Source organism: Paroedura picta, chromosome 6 (assembly GCF_049243985.1).
Source record: "Paroedura picta isolate Pp20150507F chromosome 6, Ppicta_v3.0, whole genome shotgun sequence".
In the NCBI taxonomy this organism is placed as follows: Eukaryota; Metazoa; Chordata; class Lepidosauria; order Squamata; family Gekkonidae; genus Paroedura; species Paroedura picta.
This window is the reverse complement of record NC_135374.1, coordinates 52,274,582-52,296,444: the sequence shown is the minus strand read 5'-3', so window position 1 is coordinate 52,296,444 and position 21,863 is coordinate 52,274,582.

The window sequence follows — 21,863 nt, the reverse complement described above, 5'->3', positions numbered from 1 at the left end:
CCGGACCCAGAGGGTTGCGGTGGGGGATGAGCTCTCGCGCCCTTATGGACTCCCTTGTGGGGTCCCACAGAGCGCGGTTCTCCCCCCCACACTATTCAACATCTTTATGCACTCTCTGGCCCAGCTGGTACGGAGTTTTGGGTTGGGTTGTCATCAATACGCTGATGACACCCAGCTCTATCTCCTCATGGACGGCCACCCAGACTCTCCCCTGGAACCATTCGCCAGATGTTTGGAAGCGGTGACAGAATGGTTTGAGCAGAGTCACCTGAAACTCAGCCCCTCCAAGACAGAGCTCCTGTGGCTGGGAAGTAGGGGGCAGGAACAGGAAGCGTGTTTACCCACCCTGGCAGGGGCGCATCTTACCATCGCGTCCCAGGCCAGAAACTTGGGTGTGACCATTGATGCCTCCCTGACTACGGAGGCGCAGGTCAGGAAAGTAGCTGTCCAGGCATTTTTCCATCTTCTCCAAGCTCGGCTACTAGCGCCCTACCTGTCCCCCAAACACCTGGCCACTGTGATCCATGCAACAGTCACCTGCAGATTAGATTTCTGTAACTCGCTCTATGCGGGCCTACCCTTGTCCCTGATCCGGAAACTCCAGCTAGTGCAAAGTGCAGCTGCTAGGGTCCTCACCGGCACACCTTGGAGGGCCCATATCCAGCCTTTGCTGAGGCAACTGCACTGGTTACCAATTGCCATCCGGATCTGATTCAAGGTTTTGGTTCTAATCTTTAAGGCTTTATGCGGGTTGGGACCCACATACCTGAGGGACTGCTTACCGCCCTATGCCCCCCGCAGGGCTCTGCGCTCTGCGAGTGAGAATCTTTTGGTAGTTCCCGGCCCTAGGGAAGAATGCCTAGCCTCGACCAGGGCCAGGGCCTTTTCGATCTTGGCCCCCACCTGGTGGAATGAGCTCCTGGGAGAGCTGCGGGACCTTTCAATGTTCCGCAGGGCCTGCAAGATGGAGCTCTTCTACCAGGTCTATGGTTGAGGCTGGGGCTGCTATGGTACATCGACTGCTCTCCCCCAGGCTTCTTCTTGAACACCGTTGACCTCCTTCTCCTCTACCCCCCTTTTTTAGGAAGGGGGGTAGGAAGGGGATTTTATTATTGTGCCGCCATGCTGTGATGATTTTAAGTCTTTTAATGGGAGTTTTAATGGGGTTTTTAAGACACTGTAACCCGCCACGAGCCATTTGGGAGTGGCGGGAAATAAATTGAAATAATAATAATAATAATAATAATAATAATAATAATAATAATAATAATAATAATAATAATAATAATAATAATAATAATAATAATAATAATAATAGAGAGAGGCAGCTAAAAGACTGGTGAATGGGAAACACAGAAAGGAGAGAATGTTGCAGATATGAGAGACTCTGAGAAGCAGCCACCAGAAAGCTCTAAGTCTAGAGTATGACGCTCCTCTACCTCATACTCCAGTACCATTGGGTGCTGCTGATATAAGCTCCCCAGATACTGCAGTCCTACTGAAGAGCCGATGGCAGCTAATGAAGAATCTAATACTGAGGTTAAACAAGAGAAGTTCTCCAGTGGAAAACAAGCAGCAGTTAGGGTGCAGGTGAGAGCTGTAGGCTCTCCCAAATATAAAACGCTAGCTTGCCACAAAATAGCTGATGTGCATGAACATCTTGTCCATGAATCAGCTGGAGCAGACTTTTAAATACCAATCTGGAAGCAAAAGCAAGAGACAACTCACCCACTTTGCTTTTTGCTAAGTTGGAGCACATGGTCAATCTCCAGGATCACTCTGAGGATGCTCCAAATCCCAAGCCAATCAGGCAGAGCTGTGGGCGAGCTGGCTGCAACACACAGCTTAAGTAGTCAAAGGGTGCATCCCAATCCTGCCCCTCCAGTCCACCTACACTGTTGCTGCTGGCCAGTCTAGTACAGCTGGTCTTGTTCCCCAGTGCCTGAAGCTATCATGAGGCTGCTAAAAAATCACCTTCTTTGTTTTGCTCCCCTTCCTGATCCACAATGAACAGCAACTGGTAAATCACTGCTATATTTATAAACTGTAGCTCTAGGCTTTTGAAAAGCTGATAGTATAACTCTCACTATATATTTTGAAATAACTTTAATTATAAATTATGTGGAGAAATAACATTAAGATACATTGAGTTGGATTCCATGAATTGTATTGGTGGACAGCATTATTCTGCCCTAAAGTGCTTGCTATTGGTCTAAAATTCTTCTTCCATCCGACCTAGGTTACTTGGCACAGGAAGTTTTCACCATTGACAATTCATAGGTTCCAAAAAATTCATATGAAGAACACCCTTTTGGGGGTATGGAGGGAAAGGTCATTTTACATATTTGGGTTAGAAGTGAAACGGTTGAATGTTGAGAACCATCACAACCTAACTTTTCAGAAAAGAGTTGATGTTTTGTCAATATTGATTCAGCCCTCTCAGTGTCTGTTGAGTAAAAAATAATAAACTTCAGTTGCTGCAGGGACATGAAATAAATATGTTTGATTGATTTGTCCATTATCAAATGACAGCTATTATAAAGCAGGGAATAAAAATGGCAATTAGATTTTTACGTTAAGAAGAAAGCAAAAAATATTCTGCAGTGATTTACTGCGTTGACTTAGCACAGGAGTACCTAAACATGCAAAATCAAAAGCTGGAATGATCAGTCTATCAGGCATGGTTTCAAGAAGCACAGAAATTAGCCCATAATTGGTACTTTCAACAGCTACAGATAATGAGGAGTGTTATTTAGCAGTATTTAAAGAGAATGATGTCCAAAAGTAGAAGGCTGATTAGGAAATAGCATAATTACGTATACATTAATGTAAGAAGTGAATGCAGAGTGAAGAGGTGGAGAAAAATATTTAAAATTGTAGATTACTTCATTTGTGTTATTTGTCTTTCTTTGCTCATTCCCCTTTCTTTTGTCTCCCTGTAGTTTAGATCTTTTTCTCTTAGATAGACCTTTTCCAGACACCTGTTGGCAGTTCTAAATGATCAACATGGGAATGGTGATGTGAGCTTCCACAAGGATTTGTCTCACTCCCAGTGCTTTTAGAATTTGACGTAAAGCCTCTAAGATAAATCATTTGAAGCTTTGGAGTTGGATGCTGTCAATATGCTGCTTGCAGCTCCTCTTTATTCCCTTTACCTTAGCTACCAGAAACAGCTATCTGGATCTTTGATCTAGCATCTTCAATCGTATGTCTAATGACAAACAAGCATCCTAGAGGATGCTGTATTAATAGAATCATAGAATTGGAAGGAGTCATACAGGCCATCTAGTCCAACCTCCTGCTTAATGCAGGGTCAGCCTAAAGCACCCTTGATAAGTGATCTGTCCAGACCCTGCTTGAAGACTGCCATTGACGGGGAGCTCACCACCTCCTTAGGTAGTCGATTCCACTGCTGAACTACTCTTCCTCATATTGGAAGAGATTCAGTGTGTGTTTCTAACAGTGCAATCTTTCAATGGGCCTAAAACGGTATAACTTGTTTTAGAATTGTACTCTAACTCAGTTATAGGTGTAGGCCTTATGATAAACTCTGTATTTGTTGCTAAACAAACAAGTTAATCTAAGGGTGAGAATTTACAATCTGATCAGATAATCTGTTTTTTCCTCATAATAGGAAATAATGGAGGTCAGATAGGGGAGAACCTTCTTTGGATGCTCATGGAATTAGACACCCAGGTCCCATCTTTTTTGCAACTTTGGGGATCTTTTGAGGAAAGTCTTCTGCAGGCATGGTACAAGTTTGGTGCCCCAATCTCAAACCCACACACACACCAGATTTCCATGGCACCATTGGTTTCAATAGCACCGAATCTGTTCGGATTCAGTTGAATTGATTCGATCAAATAAAAAAAAACTATTGATGATTCAGACCGATCAGATTCAGACTGAATCGCTTTGGACTGAATCTGAAAGAGTCTGAAATTCTCTTCCATTGCACAGCTCTACCTCCCACACATTACTTTATCTTTGGTGTTTCTTATCCATAGGCCTGTCAAGACAGCCCACTCTAGTTTCAATCTTCTATATTCTAAGCCATATTTTCTATCTCAGATTTAATCAATGTGCACTGTCTCCTGCCAGATACCTGTTTAAAAATCTTCCCCATCCTTATTAGCCTTCTCAAATCTTTTTATCTTATTCCTATCTGTCTCATAGACAGCCAATACCAGTCATTGTCAATGCTGAGTGAGGATGTTGAGGGAGTATGTGAAACACACATTAGAAAGTGGCTGAGAGGCAGAGAAGGAAACATGACCTTACTGCAACACAGAGATATTGTAATTGCATGGCTTACCTGCTTTCTTAAGTCTCAGAACTGAAACCTAACTAACTAGAAGCACAAGGTCAATTCTCCAATTATACTTTTCCTAGTATTCTCAAAATCAGAGACAAGCATGACCCACAAAATATGCAGTTCAGTTCATGGGTAAACCAGAAACAGAACAATGAACTCCACAAACCCAGTCAGCACGCTCGAAGTTGTTCAGTTGTTTAAAGGGGCAGACTGCTCAAGAAAACCTCATTAAATAGTTGAGCCAAGCAGAGCCGTTTATTACATATGGATCAGCTGCTTAAAGGGGTTTTATTGGGCAGCCAGACAAAGGCTAAGAGACATTTAAACCCATGTTTTCTGCTCCCCATGGGTTTTTTTGCAGGGAGCAAAAAGCAGTAGTTTAAATAGCTTCAAAGCATTTAAAACAAACAGCTGAGCTGTTTTTGTGAAGGGCAAAATTCCACGGTTGTTCAGTTTGTGAGCATTATTTCATGAACCTACCAAAATTTGTTATGAACTTTCATTTGTCAGGTAGTTCATGCCCAGCCCTATTCGAAATGATCACAGGGCACAAATTCAGTCCACTGACACAGTGATCACATTGCAAAAGCTATCCATAGAATTGGATACAACCAGATTTTAAACTCAGTCTTGCTCACTTTGCCCCTTTTTTACACCTCCTGTTGTAAAATGAGTTTACAACTCATGGGTTTTAGTCATGCAGGTCTCATGATTTCTAGCATAACCATTCTGATGATCAAAGAGACCCCTTCTTCATTTCTACTAATAGAGAAGCAGACTGCATACAACTCAGTTGGTTAGAACTCAAAATCTAAAAAGAAACTCATGTGATTTTCTTTTTACAATAATATGTTGGAGCACCAAAAGAAACTACTTATTCTTATACATTTGCTACCATATGGTAAAATGGATATACAACCATGGGTTGTACTTTTTTATTACAGAGGGCCATACTCGTAAGATGAGAACTACAGAGACAATTTATAGTAGTTCTGATCTCATGAAAATTTACCCTGGACATACTTCTGCAATACTGTAGATGAAACAGCATGGTGGTAAACTTTATCAATAAGAGCAGTAGAAGAAACATATGCTGACACTTCAGACTTATGAGGAAATTTGCCTTTGGGCGAACATTAGCACTCTGATCCACATCAAGACATTTATCTCAATTAGGGAGGAAATACACAAATTAATATCTGCAAACACAGGTACCCATGCAAAAGTACATATCTTCAGTGAGAAAGGCGCATGAATTAGTGTGTACTGGGATTTAATCACTATTTATATTTCTACCTGAAGTGTATTATATATCAGAATAAATAATGATAATAAATTATAGGTTCAGTTCCTTTTCCTTGAACTCACCTTTAACATGCAAGGGAAGTGAGAGGGAAAATTCCAAACTACAAACAAAATTGATCTACTCACTGCCTGTGACAGAGAAAAAACACCTTGACTATATCATGTTTAATTCAATGTCAAAGCTTTGCCAAGAGCTGCACTTTCGCAAGGTGCTCCACTATACAAATAGAAACATTTACTTGCATTTTTGTTCAGATCATAGAATCACAGAATCATAGAGTTGGAAGGGACCATACAGGCCATCTAGTCCAACCCCTTGCTGTAGGCAGGATCAGCCCTAAGCATCCTAAAGCATCCAAGAAAAGTGTGTATCCAACCTTTGCTTGAAGACTGCCAGTGAGGGGGAGTTCACCACCTCCTTAGGCAGTCTATTCCACTGCTGAACTACTCTGACTGTGAAATTTTTTTTCCTGATATCTAGCCTATATCGTTGTACTTGTAGTTTAAACCCATTACTGCGTGTCCTCTCCTCTGCAGCCAACGGAAACAGCATCCTGCCCTCCTCCAAGTGACAACCTTTCGAATACTTAAAGAGAGCTATCATGTCCCCTCTCAACCTCCTTTTCTCCAGGCTGAACATTCCCAAGTCCCTCAACCTATCTTCATAGGGCTTGGTCCCTTGGTCCCAGATCATCCTCGTCACTCTCCTCTGTACCCTTTCAATTTTATCTACGTCCTTCTTGAAGTGAGGCCTCCAGGACTGCACACAGTACTCCAGGTGTGGTCTGACCAGTGCTGTATACAATGGGACTACGGCATCTTGTTATTTTGATGTGATGCCCCTGTTGATACAGCCCAAAATGGCATTTGCCTTTTTTACCGCTGCATCACACTGCCTACTCATGTTTAGCTTACAATCCACAAGTACCCCAAGGTCTCGTTCACACACAGTGTTACCTAGAAGTGTATCCCCCATCCAGTAGGTATGCTTTTCATTTTTCTGACCCAGATGCAGAACTTTACACTTATCTTTATTAAATTGCATCTTGTTCTCATTTGCCCATTTTTCCATTGTGTTCAGATCTCGTTGAACTCTATCTCTATCTTCCGGAGTATTTGCCAGTCCTCCCAATATGGTGTCATCTGCAAACTTGATGAGCAGTCCCTCCACCCCCTCATCTAGATCATTAATAAATATGTTAAAAAGTACCGGGTCGAGCACCGAGCCCTGAGGTACCCCACTACTCACCTCCCTCCAGTCTGATGAAACACCATTGACAATTCTTTGAGTGCGGTTCACTAACCAATTCCCTATCCACCTAACTATCTCAAAATCCAGATTGCAGTCTTTCAATTTATCCATCAGAACATCATGGGGAACCTTATGAAAAGCTTGATCTTATCAAAAGATGTCAGATTATAACAGCTTCTTCATTAATTCCAGACATGAATTATTAATCTTATATCATTTTAAACTACCACTACAACAGTTGTAGAAATAGAAATAGCCTTGGTCACCCTGGTGGATGATATTCACACAGAGGGCGTGTGAATATGTTAATATCCTTTGACTGCTCAGTGGCTTTCAGTATGTTCATAGCAGACTTCTGGACTATCTTTCCATCCTGCAACTGGGAGGCACCGCTTTGCACCCGTTCTGCTCTTATCTGGAAGGTGGATTTCAGAAGGTAATACTGGGGGATTCTGCTCTATTCTTTGATGTTTGCGGTCCCATAAGTTTCCATTTTTAACATCTATTTGAAATTACTGAATGAAGTCATCTGGATATTTGGGCTAAGTTTTGAACAATATGTAGATCACACTCATATCTATGTTGTACCTCTGGCAAAGCACAGGGAGGCTATAGAATCCTTGAACTGGGACACAGGTTTGGAGTAGATGTCAGCTAATAATCCTGCTAAAATAATGGACTATTGGTGAATGAAAGCGTCCCTGGATTTAAGATGTCACCCATTCTGTATAGGGTTGTATTTCATTTTCCTCTCTTCCATTTGATCTTCACAACAGTCATATGAGGTAGGTTAGGCTGAGAGTATGTGACTGGCCCAAGGTCACTCAGCAAGCTTCCATGGCCTGACTAGGGACTCTGATCTGACAATCACTATACAACACTGGCTCTAATTAACTGTAACATTTTAAATATACAGTCTAAAATTCCTTCATTTCTTGTATATACCATGTCTTTGGAAAGTGATATATACTTAAGGATCTTGCAACTACAGCAACATGGTAAGAGGTCATTGGAAAGCACTTTCCAACCCATACTACTGCCATAACATGTGAAAAGACTCGAAGATCCATATGGAAGTCAATTACTACTTCCTATTATTGTCTTCTTTACATATGTGATGGATCACTATGATTTTTTTTAGAAATGTGTTGATTACAGTTATCTAGTAGAAGAGGACAGAGTTATATGGAGATATATTTGAACTCTATATATGTTCTTGGGTGAATATTTAGCTACCTTTTATCACAAAAAGACAAAGGACATTGTTTAATTTTCAGCTCTAGAGGACTTAAGTCTCTAACATTCGTATTTGCTGTTTCTAAGGTCTCCTATCTAATGTCTGTATATTAATCAATGATGTTCTCCGGGAACAAAGTAATATCAAAGAAGATTATCTTTCTCTTCAAAGACAGAGAATAGAAGCAAATTGTTCTTTATTGGTGTTACACTGCAGTTTAGTTGAAGAACAATTGTAATTATTACTGTTTCATGAATTCCTTAAAAACAATATGCAAGGCAAAACTTCCTGATGTACTAAACAGATAATGCAAGCACCCCCCCAACAAAGATTAAAGATGGAAAATCTCCAACCAAACACTAGACTAATATTTTTATATATGACATGTTTATAAAATTGTAGTTGAATTTTTAAATCAAAAATTGACCCGCTGCCTTTAACAAACTATAATTGCAATCTAGATGGCGGTAACAAGACAAGTTTGTAAGAAAACTGCCTGTGTCGTATAGCCTGTCAGCTTCCAGTTACCTTATGGCAATTGTTTATGTGTGGGTGGCAGTCTAGCAATTGGATAGGAAGTGTCAAAATGTTATAATCAGCAACAGCATTCAGATTAAATTTAGTATTGTAAGGTAACAAGCATGTTCCAGATCTGTACCTACAAACATTCTTTTCTCTGTAAGGAACATTCTACTGTTCCCCCTCCCCAGAAATAGCTTAAACTTTGTTCACATCTTTAACATTTTTTGCTCCCTTTCATATTTTGGAAACAGCCTCCTGGGAGGAGACTGTCCGGGGCCCTGTCCATCCAGTGCGCATCCGGTACATCCCTCCTGATTGGCCAGCGACCATATGGCCCATCCCCAACAAAGCCCGCAAGTCCAGTAGCCGCCATTTGGCCACTGGACATTGCCAGAGACAGAGGTCGGAGTCAGAGGCATAGGCCTGGTGACTGAGTGGACTGCCTGCTACGCCCTCGCTGCCATAAAACCTCTACGGCTTGGGAGTGGGCGTGAGGCAATGACTGTCCTGCTCTGGGTCAGGGGCCAAGTGACTGCTTCCTGCCCCTCAGAGCTCACAGCCCCACTTCTCTCATAGTGTGTCTGTTATGGGGAGAGGAAGAAAACGTGATTTTAACCTGCTTAGAGACAACTGAGGCCTGCGGGGTGACTGTGGGCCATCCCAGTTCTCACAGACCTCTTAGACCCACTTCACTAACAGGTGATTGTTATGGGGAAAGGAAGGGAAGGCAATTTAAAACTGTTTAGAGATACCTGACACCTGCTGGGTGACTGTGGGCCATTGCAGTTCTCTCAGGGCTCTCAACCCCGTTCCCCTCACCAGAGTCTGCACTTACTTTGTTTATTCCATTGTTAATCTTGTTGAATTCAGATCGCTTTGAACTCGGATCTTCCTCTTCCCCCCCACCTTGAAACAGGATAGTGTTCTGCACATGGTTAGGGTAGTTCAGAAGGGGGGATGGAGCCAAGCCTCTTTCTTTTCTTGAAGGGTGGGGGGAGATGAGCCAAGCAGAGAGCCTCTTTCTTTTCTTGGAGGGGGGGGGAGATAATCGAAAAAGGCAGAGAAGGGGAAAAAATCCAGGACCGACAGAAGTTGAGAGAAATTAGGGGCTTCTCCTTTAAGGCAAGTTTGTTACATGACCACCTGTGGCCAATCATGAGTCCTCTACCATGGAGGAGAGCCCAGATTCAAAACAGCCTTTAAATATTGAGGGTTAAAAGCACTCTAAGATATCACACAATAAAGGTAGGGTCACTCCAGATAGATCCTTCTTGCTGGAGAAGGAAATTTTAAATCGCCCCAAATCCAAATGGAAATTGCATTCTGTATAGAGGGCAGGGACTGAATCGATCTGGGGTTGGAATAAAAGCTCCGTGCAGTTTACACCTAGGTGTCTGTTATGGGGAGAGGAAGGAAAGGCAATTTTAAATTGCTTAGAGACATCTGAGGCCTACTGTGTGACTCAGGGTCATTCCCAGTTCTCTCAGAGCTCTCACAGCCTCACATCCCACACAGGTTGTCTATTGTGGGGAGATGAAGGGAAAATGTGTTTGTTAACAGTTTTGTGATTCCTTTTGGTAGTAAACAGCAGTGTACAAAAATCCATCTTCTAATGGGCAACAGTGAAAGAAGCATGTGGGCACATAACTTTATATCAACAGTAACAAGATGGAGACGGAGTAGTGCCACAAAACTGGGAGCAATTGGTTGCCATGTAATCTCCCCCTAAGAATAGTCTCCAGTCTGATTTTCCCTTCACATATCTGAAGACATGGCTCTGGAAAGCTCATCTGTAACCACTATGCCACAATTCACGAAGGTCAGTCTTTTCCCACACTCAAAGAACATTCCAAACCACAGGTTCTTGACACCCATATCTCCACATCCACACCCTCATTTGTCACCACACCACCATAGCCCGCCACACAACATGCATATTTAACCTCATGCCCTTACAGACTGGACAACCCCTCACCTTCCTCTTCCCAATGCCAAGCTCTCTCTCTTAATCACTCTCTTACTTTCTACCTCCCTCTCTCTGTTATTTTCATCCCTCCTCCTGCTAGCACCCGTTGTATCAGCTACAATGGGCTTTAATTCTAGTATATGATATAAAATGTGTTTTTGAAAGATAAAGTATTGTCAAAATGGTAATGTGGCCACTATGTATATTTCTTTACAAACAAGCTCAATCCCACACAGCCCTTTCCCTATATTTTCCCACCCTGTTCTTGCCAAATACAGGTTCTGTCTTTTTGTTTTGATGTGAACAATGTAGTTTACCTTATGGCAACAGCCATGAGTCTTTCTTCTTTGCAACTCTCTGCAGATTTGAGGCCACTGCACAGTGTTATTCTGCAGATGAAACTGGCTCTTTTGTCTCCTGTTTCCTCTGCATGACAACCCTGTGCAGTAGGCCTCAAGTCTTTCAATTCAACAACAACCTGTGTGGGAGGCCTTAAATGTTTCTTCTCTACCACAACCCTGTCCAAAGTAGCCCTTTCTGCCTGGGGAGCTGTAATTCCAGGAGCTCTCCAGGACCCACTTGGAGGTTGGATAGCCCTGGGTTGGAAATATTCCTGGAGATTTGGAGGTGGGACTTCAAAATTGTACAATTCCTCATAGTCCAGCCTTCAAAAAAGCCATTTTTGCCTGCAGTTGGGAGGGAGTGGTGCAAGTGTGTCCCTCCTGGGCTATGGCCAGCCTTTACCAGAAACTGTTTGTATTCTGGGGCACAGACAGGCAGACCAGCATCAGTCCTGTGAGTCTGGAAAGTGCAGGAAGATCTAAATAAATATTTACAGCCTGAAACTGTAAATAGTGAACAAGTAAATGGCTGGAGACACATGGGAACTGACTTGACTTTTTCCAATTTTGGCCTGGCAAATAAAAAAACAGTATTAAAAAACCTTACTAAGGTCAAGACTGCTGTGCCCTGAGAGTCTGTCTCTTAGGGTTGCCAGCTTTCCTGTGAGGCTCTCTACCCCACCTCCCTCATTGGGAGTCTGCTACAGGGAGAGGAAGGGAAGACGATTAGAAAATGCTTTGAGAAACCTGAGGCCTGCTGGGTCACTGCGGCCTATTCCCGGTTCTCTCAGACCTCTCACAGCCCCACATAATTCACAGGTTGACTATTGTGGGGAGATGAGTGGAAAAGGTGTTTGTAAACCGCTTTGAGACTCCTGTGGGTAGTAAACAACAGGGTACAAAAATCCATTCTTCTCCTAAGGAGGAACCATGAAAGAAGCATGTTGGGTACATAACGTTTTATCAACAGTGAAAAAATGGAAACAAAGGAACAGGGTGGACACCTGTGTACTGTGATTACCCCATGTGTATTAGGCCAGAGGGGCATTTTGGTGTCTGTGGCCTAATTCACACAAGAATGGAAATGACACAGAACTGGGGGGAATTGGTTGCTATGTAATGTCCCCTAAGAAGAATCTCCAGTCTGATTTTCCCTTCACATATCTGAAGGCATTGCTCTGGAAAGCTCATCTGTAACCACTATGCCAAAATTCCCAAAGGTCAATCCTCTCCCACACTCATTGAACATTCCACACCACAGGTTCTTGACACCCTGTGTGGTGTGTGCCCTCATTTGTCACCACACCACCACAACCTCCCACACAACACACACATTCAACTCCATGCCCTTACAGACTGGACAACTCCTCCCCTTCCTCTTCCCACTGCTAAGCTCTAGCACCCGTTGTATTCTTGGATACAATGGGCTTTGCCCCTAGTTCCAATATAAGTGACGTATTGTTTTGGCCATATGTTTAAATCCAGTCATATTATGTAAAATACAAAAAGATTAAGTCACTTAAGGAATATACAGATACTAATGATGGGTGCAGAAAATAGTAATTATGTTTTCCTTTTCTAATGAAGAATTTCTAATGTAGAATAATGTCGATGTACAAAAATTTCAATTTGTTTACGCTTCTGAGACAATAGGTCAAGTTCTGTCATGTCAATAAACATTGTTCAAACTGATGGTTTTCAGCATGTGGTAGAGAATAAAAAATAATAATATAATGACTATTATAACCTTAAAGCTACAATTAACAATGAATTAATCTACTAAACTTCATTTTAGAAATATGGCATCAATTTCCATAGTGCACTTTTCTCGTCCATTTGCCCATGCTACTGAATAGTTTTTCATCCTGTGCTGGGAGTAAAATGGTTTTGAGGTCCAGCCAGTGAGTGTTATACCATAGATGGATTTGAGAATGAAGGAGTATACCACTTATGCTTTTTGTTTGCATTGTGACCTGTGGAGAAATGTCCCCACCCTATAATTAATTCCAACAACTCAACTATCAGCATTGCACTCTATGAACTGGAACTCAGCTGCAGAGTCCTGCCTGGAAGAAAGAAAGGGAGCTGTGAAACCCCAGACTATTCATTGCTTAAAGATGCAAATGGCTCCAGTCGAAATAGGACCAGAATGTTTACCATCTCACACCTTATTGTGTACGTGTTAAGTGCTGTCATGTTACTTCTGACTCATGGCCACCCTATGAATTAATGTTCTCCAAACCGTCCTGTCATTAATAGCCTTGCTTAGGTCTTGCAAACTGAGGGCTGTGACATCCATGACTAAGTCAATCCACCACATGTAGACTCTTCCTCTTTTACTGCTGCCTTTCACATTTCCTAGTACGATCGTCTTTACTAGTGACTTGTCTTCTCATAATGTGACCAAAGTGAAATAGCCTCAGTTTAGTCATTTTAGCTTCTAGGGGGAGCTCAGGCCTGATTTTGTGTAGATCCCACTTATTTGTCTTTTTGGTCGTCCACAGAATCCATAAAGCTCTTCTCCAACAAAATATTTCAAAGGAACCTACTTTCTTCCTGTCAACTTTCTTCATTTGCCAACTTTCACACTCATACATTGTAATGGGTAATACTGTGGCATGATTTAACTTGGTCTTGGTCACCAACAACACATCCCTACAATTAAGGATTTTGTTCTAGCTCCTTCATGTCTGCCCTCCTCAGCTTCAATCTCCTTCTGATTTTTTACTTGCTGTCTCCCTTTTTTTGATAATGGAGTCAAGGAGTAGAAAAGAAAAAGTTCATTTTCTTCATCATCAGCCTTAAAGTTCTGCAATTCCACCAGTCTTAATTATAAGTTTTTTGTAGAAAATACAAAACTTAGAATAAAACTAATGATGTCACATATAGGATATCAAAAAGGCCTACTCTGTCTTTGATTGTTAAAGATTCTAAAGTGTGTTTTCTTCTATGTTGTCACCTTTTTGACACTGCTCACAGAAACAACTTTCTGATTTAAGAATGAAATGGAAACATAAAATTAGTTAATAGTCTCCTGTTCATAGATGGCCTCTGTTGATTTATGTTAAGACTTCATGATGAAATACCTGCCATAAATGTCTAAATTAACTGCATGCAGATATAGCTATAGTTATAGCTATAGATATAGATCTATTTCCTGTCTGTGCTCTTCAAAACAGCAATTGATGTTTGTGTACAGAAGTTACCACTGAGTTTACAATCAACCCTGCAGAGTTTTCTAAGGGGAAAAAAGGCATTTTGACATTTTTCTTTCAGAGAATGACATATTCCAGCAGGACTTCTTTATCATCATTGTGTTTCAGAACAAATCAACCGTAAGGACCTATCAAAGATCTATGGGATATTTCCAGAAAGGTTTCATATTCACTACAAAAAACACTGGAAGAATTATTGATTTGCAGGAGAGCATTAAGGCTGAAATAAGATGTGACACCAATGTTGGGTATAAACAAGTTTTATTACCTCCCCCATGGGAAGGTTGGCATGGCATGGGAGAGGGAACCTGAGTGAGCAATCACTGAACTGCACCAAAACCTGCAGAGTCCAGAGGTGCCCTAGGGATCCACACCATTCCCAGCCGGGAGAGCAGATTCCCTTGCCTATTGAAGTCCACCTGATGGGATGCGACATATGTGGGGGAGCCAACTGGTGCCTACCTCATTTGGCTGGCCCCAGGATGCCTGGAAAAATGAGCCCCTGTCAGCCCAGCTGGGTCAGCCATGCTTGTCAGCCCAGCTGGGTCAGCCATGCTTGTTAGCCCAGCTGGGTCAGCCATGATGTTCAGGGAAGCCCTGAACATCAGGGATTCTGATTGCCCGGTGGACTCCTTCCCAACAGGCTCCATCAATGCAACTCTGCAGATGTGATTAATTATTGACCATGAAATAACCAATTGAAACACTGCAACAAAGGCTGGATGTACATTAATATAGGATGGGTGGGAGGGAAGCTGCTCCCCCGGCATCTTAGGCAAAAGGCCAGGGAACCATCCATATGGTGTAAGTCTCACCTTGCCCCGCAATTCAGCACACACACAGCATATGCCCCAAACCAGCTGCTGGGAGGGTTGTGTTACCTCCAGCAAGCCCTCCACATCATCAACCGGTAGCCAAGTTAAGTCTCTAGCTGAGCATTATGCCTGATAATATCAACTTGGTAAGAAAAGGAAGAGAGTTAGGATGCATAAATTAGTATGTTTTTTTCCCCCTGTGCTACACAACACTATTTTAAAATTCAAGTTTAAAAAGTTATATGAACACCATAAACATACATTTAAGAACTTGGTGCATAACTGTGCTGTATTGTGATAGTGTCATCATAACCTCTCTCCCTCTGTGCACATAATATAATATACAGGGGTCATGTGTATATAACCTGTGTACATCTAATTGCATGCATTTTGGTGTAGTGGTTAGGAGTGTGGACTTCTAATCTGGCATGTTGGGTTCGATTCTTCACTCCCCCACATGCAACCAGCTGGGTGACCTTGGGCTCGTCACAGCACTGATAAAACTGTTCTGACCGAGCAGTGATATCAGGGCTCTCTCAGCCTCACCCACCCCACAGGGTGTCTGTTGTGGGGAGAGGAAAGGGAAGGTGACTGTAAGCTGCTTTGAGCCTCCTTCAGGTAGAGAAAAGCGGCATATAAGAACCAACTCTTCTTACATGAAAATGTTTAGGAATGTTGTGAATTTGCAGTGGCTATGTTCAACATTAAGTCTAATGCATCTAGTCTGATGGCAGTGATCAGGGCGAACCAATCCCTAGATTTGTACAGTTCAACGGCAGATACCTGGAATACCTTTTGAAAAGGTTTGCAGCTGCTTGCTACCTGTACTTGCTTTTAGATTCAGGTGGGTAGCAATGTTGACCTTGAGTGGTAGAACAAACTTGAGTCCAGTGGCTCTTAAAAAAAACACCAGTAAAGTATAATTTGGGGTACAAACTTTCATGTGCATGTATATTATGAAATCTGCTTATATACAAGTTTATACATTGAATAAAACTTGGTTGATCTTATAGGTACCACTTAAACTTTCTTTTACAGTATAGCTTGTTACCCTTTGAATATCCACATCTTTGCGACAGAAGTATTTGTTAATCCCCAGAAGTAGTAATACTTTATTTTTCTTTGTGGAAAGAAGCTGGAGAACACATATTACATTTGGCCTCCACATTGGGTATCAATCAGGATGTTCACCCCATTGAAACACTTCTAGAAAACAGCCACTTTCCCATAAAGTTCGGTCTAGAGAGGCAAAGTTGCCTGCAAGGTAAAATAATCTATTACAGTTTGGCATTGCTGTACAATCATGGAATGACAGTCAGAAAATGAGACACCAGTAGAAACATAACTGAATTCACCCTACCAGAAATGGCATTTGCTCAGTTTGTGACATACATAGAGGAGACATGAAAAATGGAATAGAATGTCAACTTGAGTGAGCTTGCTCACCTTTACAATGCAAGGACAGGACAATTAAAACAATTGCTCTGGAGCTGCCAGACTAAACAATAGGTGATGGCTTGAGGGCTTTTAACAAAAGGTGTAATGTAGTACAGTGATATTGCGTATACACATGAAACTACTTTATCACCACTGATACACTCCATAACTAGTAACAATCCTGTGAAAATTGTGTCATCAAATGCCACCAACATATCACACTTCTTGATTATAGGAAATGTGTTCTTCATTCAGAATAAATTGGGGTAAAACACAATTGGGGCTTTCCACACTCCTTCAAAATCGCAAAATGGTTGACAATTGAAAATGCTACAGTTTTGCCATTATGCACAACGTTGTTGACAATCTGCCACACACCTGAAACCGATCCGCAAAAAGCGCTTCCTTGTAGCGCTTTCAGGGAAATCCCCAAAAGTGGATTCACCCTCCGGAAAGCGCTACACTCCTGCAACCAATCTGCAACACTAGGGGGAAAGTTCTGTGCGTTACCATTCTTGTGGTTTCTACAAAGTCCCTCCCCCTAGCTCTCTCCTCTGATCTTCCAGCGAAGCGATCGCCATTTTTTTTCTCCGAGCGAGCAGAGATCAACGCACCGGCGAGCCTCCGTTTAGAGGCTTCCCCGGCTTCAGTCCCTCCCCAGAGCTGTTTAGTCACTAAGCACAAACAACAGAGAAGCCCGTTTGCTGATGTATTTTCCCTTTATTTTTCACACTGTTTTCGGCCGAAAATTGCGCCCGTGAGGGGGGGGGGGATTTTATTTTTCACTCGGGGGGAGCGTGGCAACGATGAAACGGCAGCTCAAACACACCTGCCAGCTGGATGGGACTCTCCGTTGCAACGAATCAACGCATATTCGTTGCAACGGGTGTGTTTAAAAAAAAAACTTTCTTAAAGGGAAAGGGGCTGTTTGGGAGCATGCTAACAGCCGCTCATTGGCTGCTTGACGGCCAGGGGCGGGACGAGCTCGGCAATAGCGCTTCCTTTCTAGCAATTTTTGCTGAGACCGGAAGCTTGTGGGAAACGATGGAAACGCAACTGGATTCCACTACAAAGGCAGGTATGCATAACGACGAATTCCACTATTTTAAATGGCGATTTTTCGTTCAGCAAACAATTTGCTACAAGGATCCCGGTGCGGAAAGCCCCAAGTGAGTTGCCTGAAGAGCTGCACTGGAAGGGGTGAGTCTTAAAATTGCTTAAAGAGTTGATTTAATAATGAAAGTAGATGTCTTTTCCATTTTACTTTTATAGGTGTTAATGGGGAAAAATTGGTTGAAAAGCTATTGTGTAATGGAGGAAAAGACTGAAATTGTCTCTTAAAATGTCTACTAGCAAGAGGGGTTATGGGCTAGAAGAAGATGTGAGACACCAATCTTTGGTATTAACAAGGCCACAGCTTCATTACCTCCCCATGGGAGGTTTGTCACAGCATGGGAGAGGGAGCCTGACCTAGCAGTCAGCAGACTTCATCAATGACCCATGGAGTCCAGAGATGCTCTGGGGATCTGCGCCATTCCCCTCTGGGAAAGCAGATCCCCTTGCTTACTGAAATCTGCACCAAAAGGAAGTGACCTATGTGAGGGAGACGAAGGGGCACAAACCTCAGTTGGCTGCCCCCAGGCAAAATGAGCCCCTGGCAAAATGAGCCCCTGGCATCCCCAACGGATAAGCAGCACTCGATCATGTGCTGCCTCTTATGGAGACCCTGAACCACAGGGAGTCTGATTGCACACCTATCTCCTTGCACACCTGATTCTATATCCCATGAAAACCCACACCTGTGATGAAATATTAACCATGAAACATCTACCTCAAACTCTGTAACAAGGCTGTTTATACTTCAACACAGGGTGGGTGGGAAGGAAAATGTTCCCACGGCATCCTGGGTGAACAGGCCTGGACCTGTTTACATGACACCTTTACAGGTGTCACAGGTCCTTCCTCATCCCTTGACACCATGTGTGTATGCAGTGTGCACCACAAATGGGCCACTAAGATGGCTGCGTCCGCCTCCAGGCAGCCCTCTGCAGTGTCAACAAGCAGTGAGTCTCGGATGTGTTTTGTTTGAGATCTGGTGACTTAGAACTTAAACCAGTCTGGTGCTTTCCTGATTGGGTACAATGGGGAATTATCCTATCCCATTTGAACAAGAAAGAAATATGAGCACTAACACCTTGGAGGGCCCATATCCAGCCTGTGCCGAGGCAGCTGCATTAGCTGCCAGTTGCAGCCCAGATTAGGTTCAAGGTTTTGACCTTTAAGGCCCTTTGTGGTCTGGGGCCCAAGTATCTGAGGGACCACTTGTCCAATTGGGCTTTGTGCTCTGCAGGTTCCAACCTGCTGGTCATTCCTGGCCCCAGAGAAGTATGCCTGGCCTTGACCAGCGCCACGGCCTTTTTGGTCCTGGCCCCTACTTGGTGGAATGAGCTCCCAGAGGAGCTGCAAGCCCTGGGAGAACTTTCAGTTTTCTGCAGAGCCTACAGAATGGAGCTCTTCCGCCAGGTCTATGGTTGAGGCAAGTGCTGGTAGAAGATCAGCTGGGGCTCCCTCCTGGAAGATATGGTCCCATGCCAGTCCATCTATCTGTGTGGCTGGTTGTCTAGCTGTCTCGGCTGTTAACGAGGGTTGTTTATTGTTTGTTATTGTTTCCACCATATGGTTATGTATTTTTGTAATTGTACAGGGTTTTAACAAGGGTTTTAATTGGGTATTGTCGGGGATTACTGAATTTTGTATGTAACCCACCATAAATCAGCTTACCCGAGAGTGGAGGACAATAAATTGAACAACAATAATTTTAGTTCTGATTTTATAATTACAAAATACACGGCATTGTTGCATGAACCCATAGATATATGAATGGAACTAACAATTTTGTATATATCATCAGATTACATAGCTGGTAGGGACTAGATGGCTCTACCAGCCATTGTGGATAGAATTTGCATCTGATGTTCTATTATTTTTGAGTACTTAGCAATAGAAATGCAAAGTGCAGGACAACACTAACATGCTTTCCTGTTTCAACCTGAGGATTTTTTTTTTGCTGCTTACTCTTCATTTTTTTTGTGGTTTATTTATGGCACTCATGTATGAACCTACCCAACTCAACAACTCTTATAATCTTCATAGGTCTCATTTTAGATGCCCCTGGCATCTGAGTCTAAATGGGCGGCCCACTGGGAAAGTAATGGAGCTGAAATTCTGGAGATTTGTGATTGCCTTCTACCAGCAGGCATAGGCTTTTATTTAGGTTTTGTTACTTCACTAACTTTTATTAACATACCTCCATTTTGTGTGTGGCATGTTTGCTCACAAGTCAAAGCAGCTGCTTCACCAAAATGGAAACAGGTGTGGTCTTTGTACATTTGTTCATTTATATCCCAACTTTTTCCCAGTTGGAACCCAAAGCAGTTCACATTATTATCTTCTCCTCCTTACCGTCACAACAACAAGGCTGAAAAAATATGACTTGCCCAAGGTAACCCAGCAAGCTTCCATTGCAGAGTGGCAATTCAAATTCGGTCTCTAAGATTCAAGTCCAGTACCATGCCGGCTCTTACAGTGTATGTGTGTATGAGAAGGAGTTCAGCTTAACTGTATCTAATGGCCATACTTAGAAATGTATTTGGAAGTATTTTGATTAAGGCTGTGTTGGATAAATCATGAAAGAATATTTTTCTCCTTTCAAGAATATTTGATATAATGATAGCTGTGATATTTTAGAGTTAGACAAGTTAGATGAATATCTTGCATTTTTCTTGTATTTAGGCAGCTTATTCACTGAAGACCTGGAGTAGGACTATTTGTTTTTAACAAGAGAAACAGCTGAAAACATTTCCTGTCCAGCTACAATGTTAGAAAAAAAATTGAGAAATGCAAATCAGCAGACTGGCATGTAATATTACTGAGCTAAAAGGTTTGCATGTCACCAACAAGTGTTTTGACTTCCAGATGAATACAAAACTTTCTGAATCTTAATTCTTTGAAATGTGGTGGGGGAATAAAATAACATTAAACAATAAATGCTGTTCCTCAAAGAAACTGTCAAAGAGAAGATAGCAGAAAGCCATGGATACAGCTCAGTTGTTACGCAGAGATGTTAGGACTTGTGCCAAATCACTAAGAAAAGAAAAGAAAAATCCCAGGTGAAAACAATTGGTTTCAACCTAGGCCTTAATAAAACATGCTTACTGATTTGGGAGAGAAAAAACAATCCTGCTCCTAGAAGGCTTGAATTTGTTGGCATTTTATTACTGTAAGTTTATATGGAAAAATGCATTTCAAATGACAGTCTAAGTGCCTTTAGTTCAAAATTGTTCAAATTTTATGATATTTAGCAATAGAAATAAGACTAAGCAAATTCATATATTGCAATTGTTCATGGGACAAAACATGCTAATTAAGGCATGTTTAATTAGAAAATCTGCTTATAAGAATGATGTACCCTCTGGAAGCTTATTCAAGCACAGTGATTTTTAGTAGAAATGGTTCCTGCTTAATGAAGATGGTAGTAATGCTATTCTGGGAATGCCTTTAATGTGATTCAGCTTCAGCTTTGATCATGATGTTTCAGTTTGATTCTGATTGTCTGCTTTCATAACAGCAGAAATAAATGTTTGTACAGGGCTACATCTTAGCTGTGCTGAAAATTTACAGGATGTAGCCTCATGATTTGTTGATTTGCTTCATACATAACATGCAAAACAGATATCGCTGATAGCCACACTGCATAGAATCAAAACCTACAAACACAGCTAGTAGTTTCTTATTGATGGATTCAAACAATTAAAAGCCAAAGCAATTATGGTGGGGGCTTTAAATTAGGCTGGAAACCTGTGGTCTGCTGTGGGCCATCCTACCTACTCTCTGTGAGGAAAACTATACCTCAAAGGAGGAAAGGTGGTAGTTTGGGCATTCAAAAATCTGTGTCCCCCCCATGGAAATTTCTTGTTGAAATCTCCATGAACTACAATTCCCATGAGGCCCTGTGCCAGAGTGGTGGTCAGGTGACATTGCTTCAGAGTGGAGGAAGTTCCTCCTGTTTCAAATGCATAATTGGTGCAAAAAACCCCAACAATGCAGCATGCATAAATGGATATATATATTTTTAAAGGGTGATTTAAAAGGGTTGGTGAACTGACTGTGGTGAAAACCAGTACATGCATAATAAGTCCTAGTGGCAAACTCTGAACAACTAGACCAGAGTTTTCCCCATAGGAAGCCTAACGGGAAGGCATGATGGAGAGCTGAAGACAGGGACTTAAAGGCAAGTTGGTTTGTGGATGGGAAGCAGAGTGAGAAGAGAAAAAAATGGAGATGTTATAGGGGCTTTCCGGGAACAGAAAGAAGAAGGGAAGAGGAAAATAAGATGTCTGTCCCACAAATCCTTGGGTTTCCTTCTTGGCAATATATCTAATTCTCAGCAGAGCCCTAT